Source organism: Pagrus major, chromosome 9 (genome assembly GCF_040436345.1).
Source record: "Pagrus major chromosome 9, Pma_NU_1.0".
In the NCBI taxonomy this organism is placed as follows: domain Eukaryota; kingdom Metazoa; phylum Chordata; class Actinopteri; order Spariformes; family Sparidae; genus Pagrus; species Pagrus major.
In genome coordinates, this window is record NC_133223.1 from 26,551,263 (window position 1) to 26,566,699 (window position 15,437).

At 41.5% G+C, this 15,437-nt stretch overlaps 1 long non-coding RNA gene across 1 annotated transcript; it reads left to right on the forward strand.

The window, feature by feature from the left end:
* The first annotated feature begins 972 nt into the window (after positions 1 to 972).
* On the forward strand, positions 973 to 13,605 carry LOC141002880 (uncharacterized). Its single transcript, XR_012179664.1, has 5 exons — positions 973 to 1,268; positions 11,352 to 11,517; positions 11,936 to 12,229; positions 12,604 to 12,645; positions 12,987 to 13,605. It is a non-coding gene; the product is annotated as an uncharacterized lncRNA (long non-coding RNA).
* The last annotated feature ends 1,832 nt before the right edge of the window (positions 13,606 to 15,437 follow it).

Below are 15,437 nucleotides of genomic sequence, written 5' to 3' on the forward strand. Positions count from 1 at the left end.
ACTTCCGGTTTCCTCAAAGTCAGTGTTTTTTTTTGAATGAGTTTTCAGTTAAATGGCTGAAATAAGGCTTAAGATATTTACAACTGCGACTTTCTCAAGTTGAAAAATTATATTTTAAACTGAAAAACATCATAAGTGTAGCTCATGGCACACATCAAATTGGATCAAAACATTATTTGTCTCTCTTCATTCACAAAGTTTTTCTGAGATAAGGTCCCATGAGGCAAACCGGAAAGGGGCGTGACTTTGGCAGCAGCGATACGTCACTTCCCTGTCGGCGGACTGACCACGCCCCCCTCAGGATGAAAACAAGCGATGTGAAGGTGCAGCTGGCGCCAGATTGAAAACAGCGAGTAGTGACGTGTCTAAGAGCTGTTGTGTTGCATTTTTTACGTCAAACACTAAAATAATCCAAAAGCTTATGATTTTATTTACTTCCCCAAAGATCGAAGTACAGTAAAAGAAGAGATAAGTGGCTTTAGGTCGTCCACAGAGAGACAGAGAGAGACCAGTCAATACCTGTCAAACACCTCATCACAGGTTAGTTAATGATGTTACAGAGTAAATGACATGTGGTCCGATTTTGTCTGTAGATCGGAGAGAATAAAAAAAGAGCCTTTGTAAAGTTGTAACTCCAGTTTTTACTGTGAAAAAGTAAGGCCCGACCGTAAAACACCTGTTTTTATAATGGAGTTTGGTTTACCGGTCTGTCCACTCACAGACCGCCAGGAGCAGAGGCTGTTTTCATGTTCACAACACGCAGAAACTGAGCTGACCTGCCTTCTGATAATGAACCTTGTAAACAGCATTAAGTAACGATGAAAGTGGAGCTAAACTTATGATTGGTCAGGGGACGGGACAAGCTAGCAGAGCAGAGAGTAAGGAAGCGGCCGGGGTGTGTGTGTGTGTAGCAACTAGCTAACAGCTAGCAACTACAATATGTCAAGAGTAAGATAAAGTACATCTTGTAGCCTAACTCGTTCACAAAGAGTGTGTTAAACCGCTATGATACGAGTTTGGTAATGTACTGTGTGGCTGAGAGCTAACGTTAGCTGTAACGCTAGGCTACTAGCGGTTAGCATACTGGCTAATGTCCTGCTAGTGCTTCATGTGCGGACTGTTCAGCCGACAGAGCCCCGCTGTCTGGAGGGAGACCCGCCATTTCCCTCCTGCCCTTGGACTTTTTCTTTCTTCACTGCCATTAAGACGGAGTTTGGACCATCTTTCTTCATTATTGGTTGTGTCAGTAAGGAGACTGTTCACCATGGGTGAGTAACTGCACATTACACTGCTACATTCATCCCTGCCACAGCTAGCAGTTTTTAAAGGGCAAGTATATAATTTTCTCTTGTTTGTAGGATAACCTAACTAATTCCCCGAGAGCGTACTCAATTTGTGTTTTTAATTGTATTCAATTAAAGGTGCAATATAGAAGAATTGGCCACCACTCGAATTCATACTCAAAACAAACAGGGAGCAGCATAACACCAGAATAAGTGCAAACTGCTGCTAACCTTAACTACTGTTAGCTGGTTAGCTCAGTTAGCTGTGCAGCTAGCGATCCTGACTGAGAGCTCTGGAGTGGTGTGGTATTATGAAATGGACAGGCCAGGGCTAGCTGGTTAGCATGCTAACTTCAGTAAATATCTCTACAACGTATTAAATTGGCGAGTTTGACATAACTTAAAAAATTTAAAAAATATATAAATACATTTATTTTTGGCAAATAAATCATTTAAATTCAGATTTTCCTCTTTGTCTGTTTAACAAATAAGGATATTTAGAAGCCGAGGTTTTTTAGTGAGCATCCATCTGCAGCAGTATGTTGCCTAGCTTCCTACACCGGTACTCTTGGTCGCCATGTAATCAAATAAATTGACTATGACTTATTATAAGTGCCGCATACAGCCACACTTCAAAAGTGTTGTTTGCTTACAATGTCCTCTCGTCTTGAGGATGAGGAAGTGTTGGCTATGGCCCAGAATTTTAGGATTTTACAACTAGCGATAGTCACATGTTTTAGTTTCGTATGCACTCATCTTTCCAGATCCTGAATTCAGTTTAACGCAGGTTCGTACAAACTGAAGCATACCAGTGTGTGTGTGTGTGTGTGTGTGTGTGTGTGTGTGTGTGTGTGTGTGTGTTAATCTTCAGATGCGAACACACACTTCAGACAGGTCTCTTGTGGTTGGCCTTTGCTGAGTGTGTAACCTACTAACACAGATTTTAACTCTCTGCTTAGTAGCACAAATTACTGATGGCACACACACACATACACTAACAAACATGATAAAACGTATTAGACATTAATATTTGGGGATTTTCCATGCTATGGTTAAAAAATCTGTAATACTCTGTTAGTTTTCATCGTTTCAAAAACCTTCATTTGAGCTAATTAGCAGTTTAGACATGGTATATTTTAGGGGAAAAAAGGAACATCGATAAGTTTAGAAGTTTATGAGGGTGTTATATATATCACTCCTCCTCTCAGCCTCCTTTATATGTTTTCCATCCCTGCCTCTCTTTTTTTATAACACACACAGCTCCCACTAAACCAACAGGCATTCCCCTTATAAATGTGGTTACTGGTACTGGAAGGCAGTAATACTCATGTGCTGCACAAAGCTGTAGAAGAGACTCGGGTCATTTGTATGTAAGTGCAACTGAGAGGCCCCCCGAAGCCTTCTTGCTGTTAGACAATAGCATTAACCGCACAGATACTCTATTACGAATCATTACTCCTAATATTATGTCAACTACAAATATTACATTTGCATAATGCATAGCAGCCCTAATGAACAAAATCTAATCAGTAAAAAATGAAAATTTGCATTAAATACTCAACATTGGGCTTCATTTAGGTTCCACACATCCTGAGGGATGAATCTTCCTGTGAGAGTTTGTGTGTTCGCGTTCAGCAAACCCCCCGTGTAAGGTTTAGAGAAGCACAGTTGATTTGATTATCTTAGCATTATTTCCACCTTGTTGGCAATGCAAATGAAATATTTCCTTCAGCTGAGACAGACACTGGTGACTGGAAGCAGCACAATCCCTTCCTTACCTTGCTTGTTTGCAGCCTTTTTCCTCCCTTTTCTCCAACTTATTTTCATTTACTGAAATAATTATTTGTGCTGCAAATAATTTAGTCAAATATTTATTTAACGTTCCCCCCTTTCCGTCTTTTTTTACTTCATCGTTGCACCTGCTCCACATTTTTCCTTTGTTTCCTCTGCTCCCAGCAAATTTCTCTAATTGATAAAGTTTAATTATTATTATTATCATTTTGAGCGTACAAAGCATTAACAAAAGCAGAGAGGGGACGGGACCAGAAAGCGTTTTTAAAAATAATGAGCCACAAATTAAATTTGCATGCCTCTCAGCCTCTTACTGAATCTTATTTTTCAATTTGTAGAAAACATAAAGTAAGCTAAGTGCAAATGTCTCCTTTATTGACTGTATAAAATCCATTACATGTTTTTTTTTTGTTTTATCTTCCACCACCTGGGTGGGCGTCTGGGTGAGAGAGCTGTTCGTGGTCTTGGCAGCTTCCAGCACCCTGCTCTCCCAATGTCCCGAACTCACTGGCTGCATGCTGCTAAATCAAATTACATTTCATCAGACAAAAGCTTTTTTTTTTCTCACTACACCAGTACAAATAAGATTCTTGTAAATCTAATCACAGTATAAGGCTTATTGCTTTCTCATTTATGGGTTTTCATTTGTTTGGCTGTTTGCCAGCTGCTGGCAACTGTCCCTGAATTTTCGCCAAATAAAAAAGTTACACGAAAGCTGCAAGTCTCACCTGAAAACTTTTATTTCTTTCCTGTAATTAATGTTTTGTTTGAGTGTTTTACTCCCCTGCCTCTGTTTTTTTTAACCATCCTGGTTGAACATTGTTTGTTGTTCTCCCTCCTCTTCTCTTCTGCCATTAATCCCTTTCTTCTACCCCCTGCTTTATCTCACTGTACGTCATCTCAAACTTCTCATCTTCCTTCCCCAGTCCAGTCACCAGGATGAAATGTTGGCACTTAATGTTTCTGCAAACCCCTGATAAGTTCACATTTGTATGTGTCACGGGCTATGTGCCATGTTGACATTTCTACAATGTGTGTCACGTCACCTACACATTACATGTTTATGACCTGGTGTTCATGTCGTGACGTGGAGGCCACAGTGGTGGAGTTACAGGCGAGAAGGCTTCTAAGCCAGTGACTGCAGTTTGAGGCTGTGTTACAGCATTTGTAAGCATTTCAACACTGGACATTTTTAAGGAGACCTGGGGACAATTTTCAGCCGTTACAGCCAAAATATGATGTTTTCCTAACCCTAACCAAGTGGTTTTTGTGCTGAAACCTATTTTCAAGGAGTATGCTGTTTTGTTGTGAAGCTCCAGAAATGTTTTGTGGACTAGAAAACTTCACCCATCTTTTCTTCAGCATTGGTGTGAGTAGCTACTGACTGAATTTTCATTTTTGGGTGAAGTTCTCCTTTACCATTATAAAAAACAGACTGGAGGCTGAACTCCCACTGGGGCTAAACTTGTCCTAAGTACACTGTTGATACTGTTAGTCATTTTTAAATAATCTTCAAAGTGTGACTTCATGTAACACTGAACCGCTCACAGAGCGAGAGGTTGCTCAGTGGGCAGATCGGGTTTGATCCAACACATATTGACAGGTAGTGTATGTGTGGGCATGAGCCTCTGCAGTGAGGTAAAGTTGGCTGCGTGGGCGAGGACAGGGAGTACAAAACACAGGCATTCTGCTGCTGGTGCCAGCAACAACCCCTGCAACACACACACACACACACACACACACACACACACATTTGTGCCACCTACCCAGATGAAAGCATTGGCTCGGTGGCAGACCACTCTGTGGCTCCCTCGGAGGCCCTGTTGAGGGCTATTGTTGCTATTTATGGGGTAAGGAGTCAGCGGTGTGTACTCTACAGTATGTTGTGTATGTTTTTGTGTTTGCACGTCCTTCTGTTTCTGCAACACATACTTTGCAGGTGTTTATGTTTGCTTCTGTTCTATATCTGAAGAGTGTGTGTGTACGAGTGTAGTGCCTACTTGAAGCAGTGAGACCTGCTACAGACACACTGTGGCTGGATCTGCATAGCTCGAAACACACACACACAACGCAGCAAGGGGGGGAAACCGCAGCCTTGGATAGTTTAAGAGTCTTAATGTCAACAGCCACCTCTAAGAGCACAAGTGTTTGCGGCTGAGCAGCCGTTTTAGATAAGCCAAAGGCTACTGAACGGAAAGACTGATATCATCATAACAGAATGTGCTCTGCAGTAATGGTGACTGATGAAATGTTTTACAAATGGATAAGAGGGGCTGAAAATAATAAAACAGAAAGAAGCAGGCAGGGAAGACAGTCATGATAAAATATTTCATAAGAGAGGAGAACAGTGAAGGAAGAAAAAAGGGAAGAAAACCAATCGGCAGAATAAATGTTGGCAGCGTAGGTTTCTGCAGACCATAGATATGTTGGATCTTGCCATTTTTTGATGTTGCAGCTTTATGTTTCTCCAGTTTTCAGTTTTGTTCTTTCACAACAAAACCCGAAAATCAATTGGTAAGGGTGAGGAAATGATCGTGTTTTGGCTTACCGGACCCGTTGTCACGAACATGGCTGGACATTGTCCAAACATCTCGTTGAAAATATTCAGTAGTTTGGCGCTTACAAAATGTTGAAACCAGGGGTCGACCGATACCGATTATTAGAAATCAAGGACGCTGAAAACCGAAATTTGTGGCAGATATTCATTTGTAGAAAAAATGAAACTCTTTGTGTCTAAATTTCGAACAACCAGTGATGGAAACCTTAGTACAATTTACTCAAACACTGTTCTTAAGTACAGTTGTGAGGTACTTCACTCTTTATTTCCATTTTCTGCTACTTTACACTGTATGAGTATTAATTGTGACGTGTGAACCAATCAGATATTGTTGTAGGCGGGACATTGTGTGAGAGGACGCTGCATCAGCGCCAAAGTAGCACATTTTTAAATTAGTTTATTTTCTCGGCAGTCTGGCAGAAAAATCACAAATACTGATTATCGGAAAAATAGATAATCGGCACGCCGGGGCCTACAATCGCTCTAGCCCTAGTAGAACTGCTGTCTGAAACAGTGGTCTCTGACTTGGCAGCTGTCTCGCCCGCTCGAAATGTAAAATGCCAACATTTTATTTCGGTTCCTCCATATGCAAACTAGGAAAAACTTCCAAAATCAAATGCAAATGACGAGTCATGAGCAGGAGAAGACTGAGAAACTCTCTCATACAGTAACTCCACTTGTTATAATCTGCTAAATCAATATGACCTTTCACAGGTTTGATTTAAATTGATTTGATACACGGGAAACTTGTCTCTGGCTCATACCCACAATGACCTTCCATAATTACAAAATCGCCTATCAGGAGGAGGCAATAAACCAATAATTTCCAAAAGACACACTTTGAAAAACTATAGGTGATGAAGCGATTCTGCCATCAGAGAGAACCAATATATCCTATCCTATATGCACAATAAAAAAGTTCATACATAACTATCTAACATATTCAGCTGACATGATGCATCCTCCTTACATCATGTTAACGCTCATAGGTGGCTTTGAAGATTTAATGCACAACCCCTGTAGCCATGAACACCTCTTGGTGTCAGGTGATGAATGCATGGTATAGATATGAACGATTGCTTTTTGCAATTGAGGAACTCTTAAATATTCTGCCAGAAGAATTCAGAGCAGAAGATATGAGTTGGGTTGAGTCATACACGATTATCGAGAATTAGCTCTTTAAAATTAGTTTCTGATGAAATGCATTGTGGTCAGTCTGCATACATGACTGATGTTCATGTAAAGGTGATTGTTTGCCGTAATGGTTGTCTTTGTTCTCTTTGTTTTATTTTTGTTTCTATGTAACTCTTTGGAGAGAAAATTAGGCTTCTGGTGGTTCTGTGATATTCTGTTTTGAAAAATGTCACATAATAAAAAGAAAGAAGAAATAAGTCATAATATAAGCCAGGGTTGTTGTCATGAGGTTTCTAATAATGCCTCTCTTTTCCTCTGTGTGTGTGTGTGTGTTTGTGTGTTGCGCTCTTTACCTCTCGAAGGGATGAAAGTCCTCTATCATTAATTTTCTAATAATGCCCCCATGGCTTCACATGTGAACAGAGCTCCAAACACATCAATCACAGCTCTGTGTGTGTGTGTGTGTGTGTGTGTGTGTGTGTGTGTGTGTGTGTGTGTGTGTGTGTGTGTGTGTGTGTGTGTGTGTGTGTGTGTGTGCAGGGGTGTTATTTGTGGTTATTTGTGTGGTTTCCTGTGTGTGTGTGTTTGTGTATTTCACCATGTTGTGCATTTACCAGCGGCTCGGGGCAGTGTGTGCTTATTGGATTGTTGACAGACTGGTGTATTATTCATCACCTGATGGAGAGTGACAGATGAGTCCTGTTATGAGTTCATGCATGGGTATCGACCAGTGGCAGAGGAAGTATTCAGATCCTTTACTTAAGTAAAAGTCCAACTATCACATTACAATACTAGTAAGCTGTGTTATTAATGTTAAAAGTCCAGCAGTGTCCCTGCTGCACTGTTAGCTCCTGGGGTCCATCGTTGTACAAGATGCTGAGCAGAGGCAGAGTTATTTTCTTCACCACAGAGTTTGTGTAACGTGTTGAATGTTAACGTGTGTGTTTGTAAGCTTGTTATCGGTTGTCAGCTGGTCTTGTTTGTTACTGCTGACCGCTGCTCCACTCCGATTAGCGTTACATCGTAACGTCTTGTGTCGACATAAAAACTGTTCACAAACATGCAGCCTCTTTAATATTTGTTTTGTAAATTATCCAGTCATGAAATAAAAGAAATGCTTGCAACCATTGCCTTGTTTAAAGATGAACTTCAAGATAACTCTAGCGTGTGCTCACTGTAAATTGTCCAGTTGCTGCACTACCCTCGCAGTTTAGTTGCACCTTTCTGAAACAACTACTTTTAAAAAATTGATTGTTGACATTTGGGAATAGATTCTGAATTGTAGGAGATAAGAATTGTGATTCTTCTGTGAATCGATTTTTTTCCCCACCCCTAGTACCTTACCATACCTTACCAAATCAGTTTTGCATTATTTATACCCTCCATGCACGGTCAAGTTCACGCACACACTTCAGACAGGGTGCGTGTTAGCTTAGCGGCTACAGTGAAGATTTCAGATTAAAATAGGGTCTAAATAATGTCTGTGATAAGCAACAAGCAATAATGCAGGGAAGAAAATACAGAAAGAAGCTTAAGGGTAAATTAAAACGTTGTAAGTTGCCAAGTGAAAGAAACAGAGAGACTTGGGGATGCTCATCCATTTCCTGCTGAGTTAAGAGAAGGTTATTGGACTCCCGACTCCTCCTTCACAGCATGGTGTGTGTGTGCACATTTAAGGTGCACACAGACTGCATTTTTTGTAGCTTCGAGTGTATTTTTATGTGCGTGTATTTGTGTGTTCTTGTCTCAGCATGTAGTTGTGAGTGACAGCTGGTGATTGTGAGCAACAACTGCTCAGACCTGAGGAACCTCGGTGTGCAGCTGTAAATAAAAGCTCATTCTGATTTAAACAGTGGCTCTCAATCAATTTGGCTCCCGTACCTTCTGTCCTGCCTGCTACTCCACAGGCAGCTCTGATAAAACCAACTGCACCTGTCTGGGAACAGACAGCACACTGACAATGTTATCAACTAGCTGGTGAACATAGTGCAGCATTTAGCTGCTGAAGAACCAGATATTTCCCTCAGGAGTTGGTGAAGACCAAAACAGAGCTGAGAGGAGAGTGAATATTTAGTTCACATTCATCAGCTGGACAAAAGCATGAATGCTAATGCTGCTCCGTGTCTGTTTTCTAACACAGTCACCATGACAATGTGTTATTTTTTATGTAAATTAAAGTGTACTGATATTGATTGTTTATAAAAACATGCACACACATACAGGCATACAGTATAATTACCACAGGGAGGCTTGTCCAAAACTGCGGCAGCGTACCTGGAGAGTTCTTGGCTCATTATGTTGCACCTGACTACAATTAGACTGGATGCATCCGACAGAAACACACACATGCTGCATGTACACATAATCACAAACAGGCAAAAAAAAAACAAGCACAATGTACAAAAAACATAAACACCATATTATTAACGATTGGAAGGGAAACAAACAAACAGTTCAACATGGAAGAAAGATGGTGCAGATCAGATGCTGGGTACGAGAAAGTTTCGACATGCCTTCATAATGTGTTGAGGTTGTGGTTGAGGTTCTCCCAAGCTTCTGTTGCTGCATGTACAGCGTGTCCTACACAGTTCAATCAATCAGTCGTTATTTGTAGAGCTACAATTCACAACAAAAGTGATCTCATGACACTTTCCAAATTGAGCAGGTCTGAACCATACTCCTTCAGTAATTCATTTACAGAGACCCAACATTTCCCCCATGAGCAAGCACTTGGCGACAGTGGTGAGAAAAAACTGCCTTTTAACAGGCCTCGGATCAGAACCAGACTCATTGGTGGGCGGCCATCTGCCTAGACTGGTTGGGTAGTTCACAGGTCGCTAATAGAAAATCATGCTACACACCCTCATATAGGGTTAGGCTATGTCTGCCGAATTGGCATATGACGATGTCTACAGTGAAACATTGTGATGCACGATGACATTGTTGTTAATGAATTTTGAGGCAGCATGTCCCCTCAGTGTTGTCGTAAGGCAGCGGTTGCGTTGTGTTTGTGTTTCCCACCATTGCTCTGACACGAATCTCCAACTGTCTCACCCTGCAGACGAAACTATCGATGTTACGATGGTCAGGGATTAGTAGTCAATGGCTGTCAGTCATGTGGTTTGGATGAAAATAAGCCCTTTACTTTTGAAACTTACAACGTTTGTAAGTTAAAATAACTCACTTTTGTTTTCACCATTTAAACCATCACCTGACTTTGTGAATGAATCTGTCAGACATTTTCTGTTCTCGGCTCAGACGGTTATTTCTTATCTCCACATTTTAGTTCTACTTAATCCTCCACCTTTTATATCGTTTAATCACAAACTACTTTAATCTGCTCACCTTGCCTTTCCCTTCACTTCTCTTTCCACCTCTTGTCTCTTTTTTTGTACGCCCACTTCATCCGTCAGCCGAGTTATAATGTTTTATAAAGTCGCCCAGAAAACACAACTCACTTTTTTTGTCACCCCTGATTCTGTTTTCACAGCAGCAGGTAAGCTGTGTGTGGAGGTGGCTTGTTGTTGATGACCAAAATGATCCGAGCCAACGTGGTACCAAACCAGGTTCACTGACAAGCTTTTACAAAACAATGAAACAATAAAACGAAAATTGAAAAATGAGATAAGAAAGATAACATGATAAGAAAGAATGTACACCTTTTTTCAAGGCAGACAACAGACATCTACTGCAAACTCCGCCCTGCAGTTTTTGTAAGCAGCTGATGCCGACTTAACAGCTCCTGCTGCTCCTGCTTCACATTAAGAGCTTCCCAAAGACAAACCGCAGGAAGGCTTTGATTTTCTCCAAAGTAAGCAAACTATGATAAAAAGTAATGTGCATCAGATTAGATGAAAATGTAGCAAAAGGTGAGAAAGATAACATCTACGGTGAGTGTGTGTGAGTTAGTGAGGTGTTCTTTTTGGTAATGTTGAGTTGCTGTTATAATCAAACACTTCGTACATCCAAACATCGACTCCGACCTCCTCTCGGTGCGGTTTTACAGCACAATAACTTTGTCACGACCACAAGAGATCACGTCTCAGGAAACATAAACATAAGTCATATTAAATATTTGCATTTCTGTCATTTTTATGGTGAGGACAGCCTCATTGTGCTTACACGAATCTCTCTGTGTGTATACATTCCTGCTCCTCCAAATGCTTTTGGATGACTGTGAACGCCAGTGTGTGTGTGTGTGTGTGTGTGTGTGTGTGTGTGTGTGTGTGTGTGTGTGTGTGTGTGTGTGTGATGTCATTATCCCTAATAGAGGACCACAGGTGGCTCTATTTATCAGACTAAACACTGCAGCAAACAGTGTGACAGAGACTGGCAGCACTTTGTGCACAAACACATAGATGCCTTGTTCTCTAAAAATAGGATTTGTTGTCTTAATCAAACTCACAAAGATGTACTGTTTTTTGTATGAGGCAGGATGGATTCAAGGTCAGTTTCAGAGTTTAAAATTACAGTAATTAAAGGTCCCGTAGTCAGATGCATCTGTTTTGGGTATCTACAAGAAAATATTTACATGCTTTAACGTTCAAAAACACATTTATTCACTCTGTCTGAACACTCTGTTTTAGTGCCCGTCTCTTTAAGGCCATCCCCTCATGACAAGCCCATCATGTTTTCGCATCAACTCCGCCAGTGTTTCTGCTACCATCGCTACGCTGGGGGCGTGACTGAGGGGCGTGACTGTGTAGTTGTGACATCACAACCTATACAGAAGTCCTGGCCGCTCGTTTAAAGGTCATGTTGATAACATTTTAATGTGGACAAATATTTTTGCCTCTATTCTTCTTCTTCTTCTTCTCCTTCTTCCATCGTTTCACAACAGTGTAGGGAATGTCATTACATATACAATAGATTACTTATGTTTTCATATTGCTTTTCTACTTTTCTGTTGAAGATGTAACATTCCTGCCATAAGCCTCTGTACTGTAATATTTTTGTATTGTAGTGGAAATAAATTATCACATTTTTTATTAGGTAATACACCTAAATAATTCATAACCACACTCTTCCCAATGTGCCTTATTTTCTCCAGTCGGCCTCGCTTTCCCCCCTCTCTCCAGCTCTGTATAAATACTCATTTTCTTTTTGCCTTTCCCACATTTTCTGCCTTTTCTCTTCCTCTCACATACTTTCTGTCTTTCTCTCCCTACAGGCTACGGGGGCCTTTTCTTATGAGAACCCTAGATCTCCGTCGCAGCTTTACAATGGCTCAATATTGTATCATCTATCACTCTGCATAGAGCTGCGGGCCGCATCAGCCTCAGCGGACAGGAAACAAGATTTATTACAGACGACGACGCCCTGCATGTGTGGTGGGAGGAGAGACAAAAGGAGATGGAGATGCAGTTGGACAAAAATGAAGACTCAAATGTGTCAGACAGACAGAGAGAGAGAGGGAGGAAGAGGTGGCAAAGAAGGAGACTGGTCATCTGAAGGAGTGAAAAAGGTAGAAAAAGGTGTTTTTGTGTGAGGAGGAGATGGAAGCAAAGAGGAATGGATGTAAGAGGAAGAGGAATACAGAGAGAGAAAGATAGATGATGCAAAAGAGAAGGCTAATGAGCTTGAGTGATGGAGAGTATTGTGTGTGTGTGTGTGTGTGTGTGTGTGTGTGTGTGTGTGTGTGTGTGTGCGCGTGTGTGTGTGTGTAAATGACGGACGTAGTGCTTAAAGGCCAATGCCTGGCTGTGTGTCCATTAGGTGTTTAGTAATGACTGAGGTTGTGTATGTGTGTGTGTGTGTGTGTGTGCCTTCAGTAATCATCTGTGTCAGTGTGATTGATGACTGACCACAGTCGCTGTTTAAACATTTAAAATCTTTCAGGACAGAGGAGCAGAGGGAGGAGGAGAGTGATGCTGAGGAGAGGTGAGGAGAAGGATGGAGCGAGCAGAGGGTTGTTAATGATCAGATTTAATCCTACACAAGCAGAAATCCACATCAGCACCATCGCTTCAAACCTTTCTTTGCCAGCTCTGTTCACACTCCTAAGCAGAATAAAACAATAGTCAGACTTTGCTTTTAAAGTTCTGTGTCGTGCTAATGACTCACCACATTTCAGAGTAGGAATGCCTCTCATTAAAGCCGATTTAAGTGCACACTTCAAGCTCATACAACCATATAATTCTGAGACATTCAGTGTAAGAAATGATAATAAGCTGCCGAAGTGTTGTTGTCGTTTTAGCTAATTTCCTTTTTCCGTTTTGCAGTTTGCAAACCCCTCCCTCCTCTCCACGTCACCACGTGAACTTTAATCATCAGACATGGCAGCAAACAGGAGGATCCAGACAGTACTCCCTGTTTATGGACTTGGCATGGATCTGGTTTAAGAAATGTTAGACCGTATTCACAGTTTTTGTTTAGAGAGAATTGTGAAGTCAGTGTTTACATGAGCTGAACAGTAAATATAAACTCCTTCACATAGCAGAGAGGTTTATTTAAACACACTGTCAACACAACTAGCTGCAACTCACCTCCCGGGTGTTTCCCACACAAATATTTGCCGACCAGTTTAAGCTTTTCATAATTTTGATTTTTTTATCTGTCCGAGAGAACATCACCCTCGCTCTTGCCCTCCCATCTACTGTCAATCACACATGCTCTGCAGATGGAGAGAGGGATGCTCTCTGTTGTTACATCCCTCCTGTAAACGCACTGATTGTGATGGGACCTCTCGTACTTAACGCAGACCTGCTTATGCCATCGTTTTGTACAAACGAAAGTGCCGCTGGTCGTTGCGATGTCATTTGGTGCACGCTCCTGAAAGCAAGGTGTGTTTTCTCGACAATTTTATAAAACATACTGCTGACAAAGAAAGCAGATTGAACATTGAGTCCCGTTCTGTCGGAGTACCAGAAAGGTACTTTTACCTTTACTTTCTATGTAAAATTTTTCAGATATTGTTGGGAGATGCCACCACAGTAATGACAACTTGTGTACTTCGGTACTTCCCCGGTTTCATGGTTGTTTCTCATCTCTGATCACTACTTTTCACGAGTGTCATATCAGCTAAAAGATGGTTTTCTGCTAAGGCAAGGAAGCTCCCTAAAAAAATGGGAAATACACATATTTCCTTTCTTTCCCAAGAGAGAGAGAAAAAGATTGATGTCAATCCGCCTGAAGCAAAGTCGTCTGCATTTATTCTAACAGTAATCTATAACGACAATGACTTAGTTCCTCTGCGTCCTCACTGAGGGTTTAAGATGTCAGTACTCACACACACATTAATCCACTCTTGGATAGTTTTACACTGTTGCATGTTAACCTGCGATGTGTAGATCATCCCAGCCAGAAATGTCCCACGAACTACATGAGTGGATTTATTGTGGGAAGTATTGGAAAGTTCATTCCTCAGTATTTAATCAATGGCCTCCAGAGTCAAATCGGTTTTATTTATACATCCCAAAATTAGAAATTTGCTAAAAGGGCCTCACGATCTATGACACCGTCTATCCTTAGACTCTAAAAGCTTAGAAAGGACACAAGACACTAGAAACTGTTTTCGTGCGCTGCGAGGGAGTTGAAACGGTTGTTTCAGGAGAAATTTGATCATTCTGTGTTTAGTCGATCCTGGTGGAAAATGTTGGACGTTGCACAGAAAGCTAACAGGTGTGGGACACGGAGGTGGAAACAGTGGGAGGACTGGAGGGAGAGAAGAGAAGTCACAAATAAAGAAAGAATAAAGGAAGTAAAAGTTGCCGTGGATGACAGATGGGTTCGGGAAAAAAATAAGTGTGTTGGAGAAAAAAGGCATGAAGGACAGAGGGGTGGAGAGGGGGAAATGGGAAGAGGAAAAGGAGACAGACAAGCAGATTGTGTGTGTGTGTGTGTGTGTGTGTGTGTGTGTGTGTGTGTGTGTGTGTGTGTGTGTGTGTGTGTGTTCGTTCCAGCCTCAGACAGACAGTCCAACAGTCTGGATGCTCGACTGTTTCTCAGGCCTTCCAATATAATTCAGCCGTTCCGCCATGTCAAGTTCCCCAACGCGGCCAGCCACGCCCCCCTTTCTCCTCGCTTCCATATATGGGCATCCTGTCCCCCGCGGTGCTCAAAGGGATTATTATGTTTATGTCCGTGCCGCTCCAGTGACCCTGTGGCAGAAAAGAAGAGAGATTGTTCATGCTATTTCCACCCTGCTTTCTGTGGCGGCAAACCGTCTCCAGGACTTCAGTGTCGGACAGATGTGTGTCCCTGTGTGTGTGTGTGTGTGTGTGTGTGTGTGTGTGTGTGTGTGTGTGTGTGTGTGTGTGTGTGTGTGTGTGTATAGACACAGAGATAAAGGAAACATCACAAGCACAGATACTTAAAACAATAGTTGCTCTTTTTTGGAAATATGCTTATTTGCTTATTTTGGTGAGAGTTTGATGAGTAGATTTATAAACCAGGAAGTTACTGCACCCAACCAGGAAATAGTCCAGGACATAAACCCCTGTGAAAATGGCAACATTTCGTTTTGGTACAATAGTTTAACAAACAATATATAACATGTAATCTAGTGAACTTTAGAGGTGCTGGTGGGCCAACGTGACATCACAGTAGCGTGTGAAATGTCACCAAGTATCATCTACAGGATTTTTGCGTACATGGACACACATTTTACGTGACTCTCAGCGGGACTATCTTCGATGTCTGCACCACATTTCTTTGACCGAATGAAACAAAGA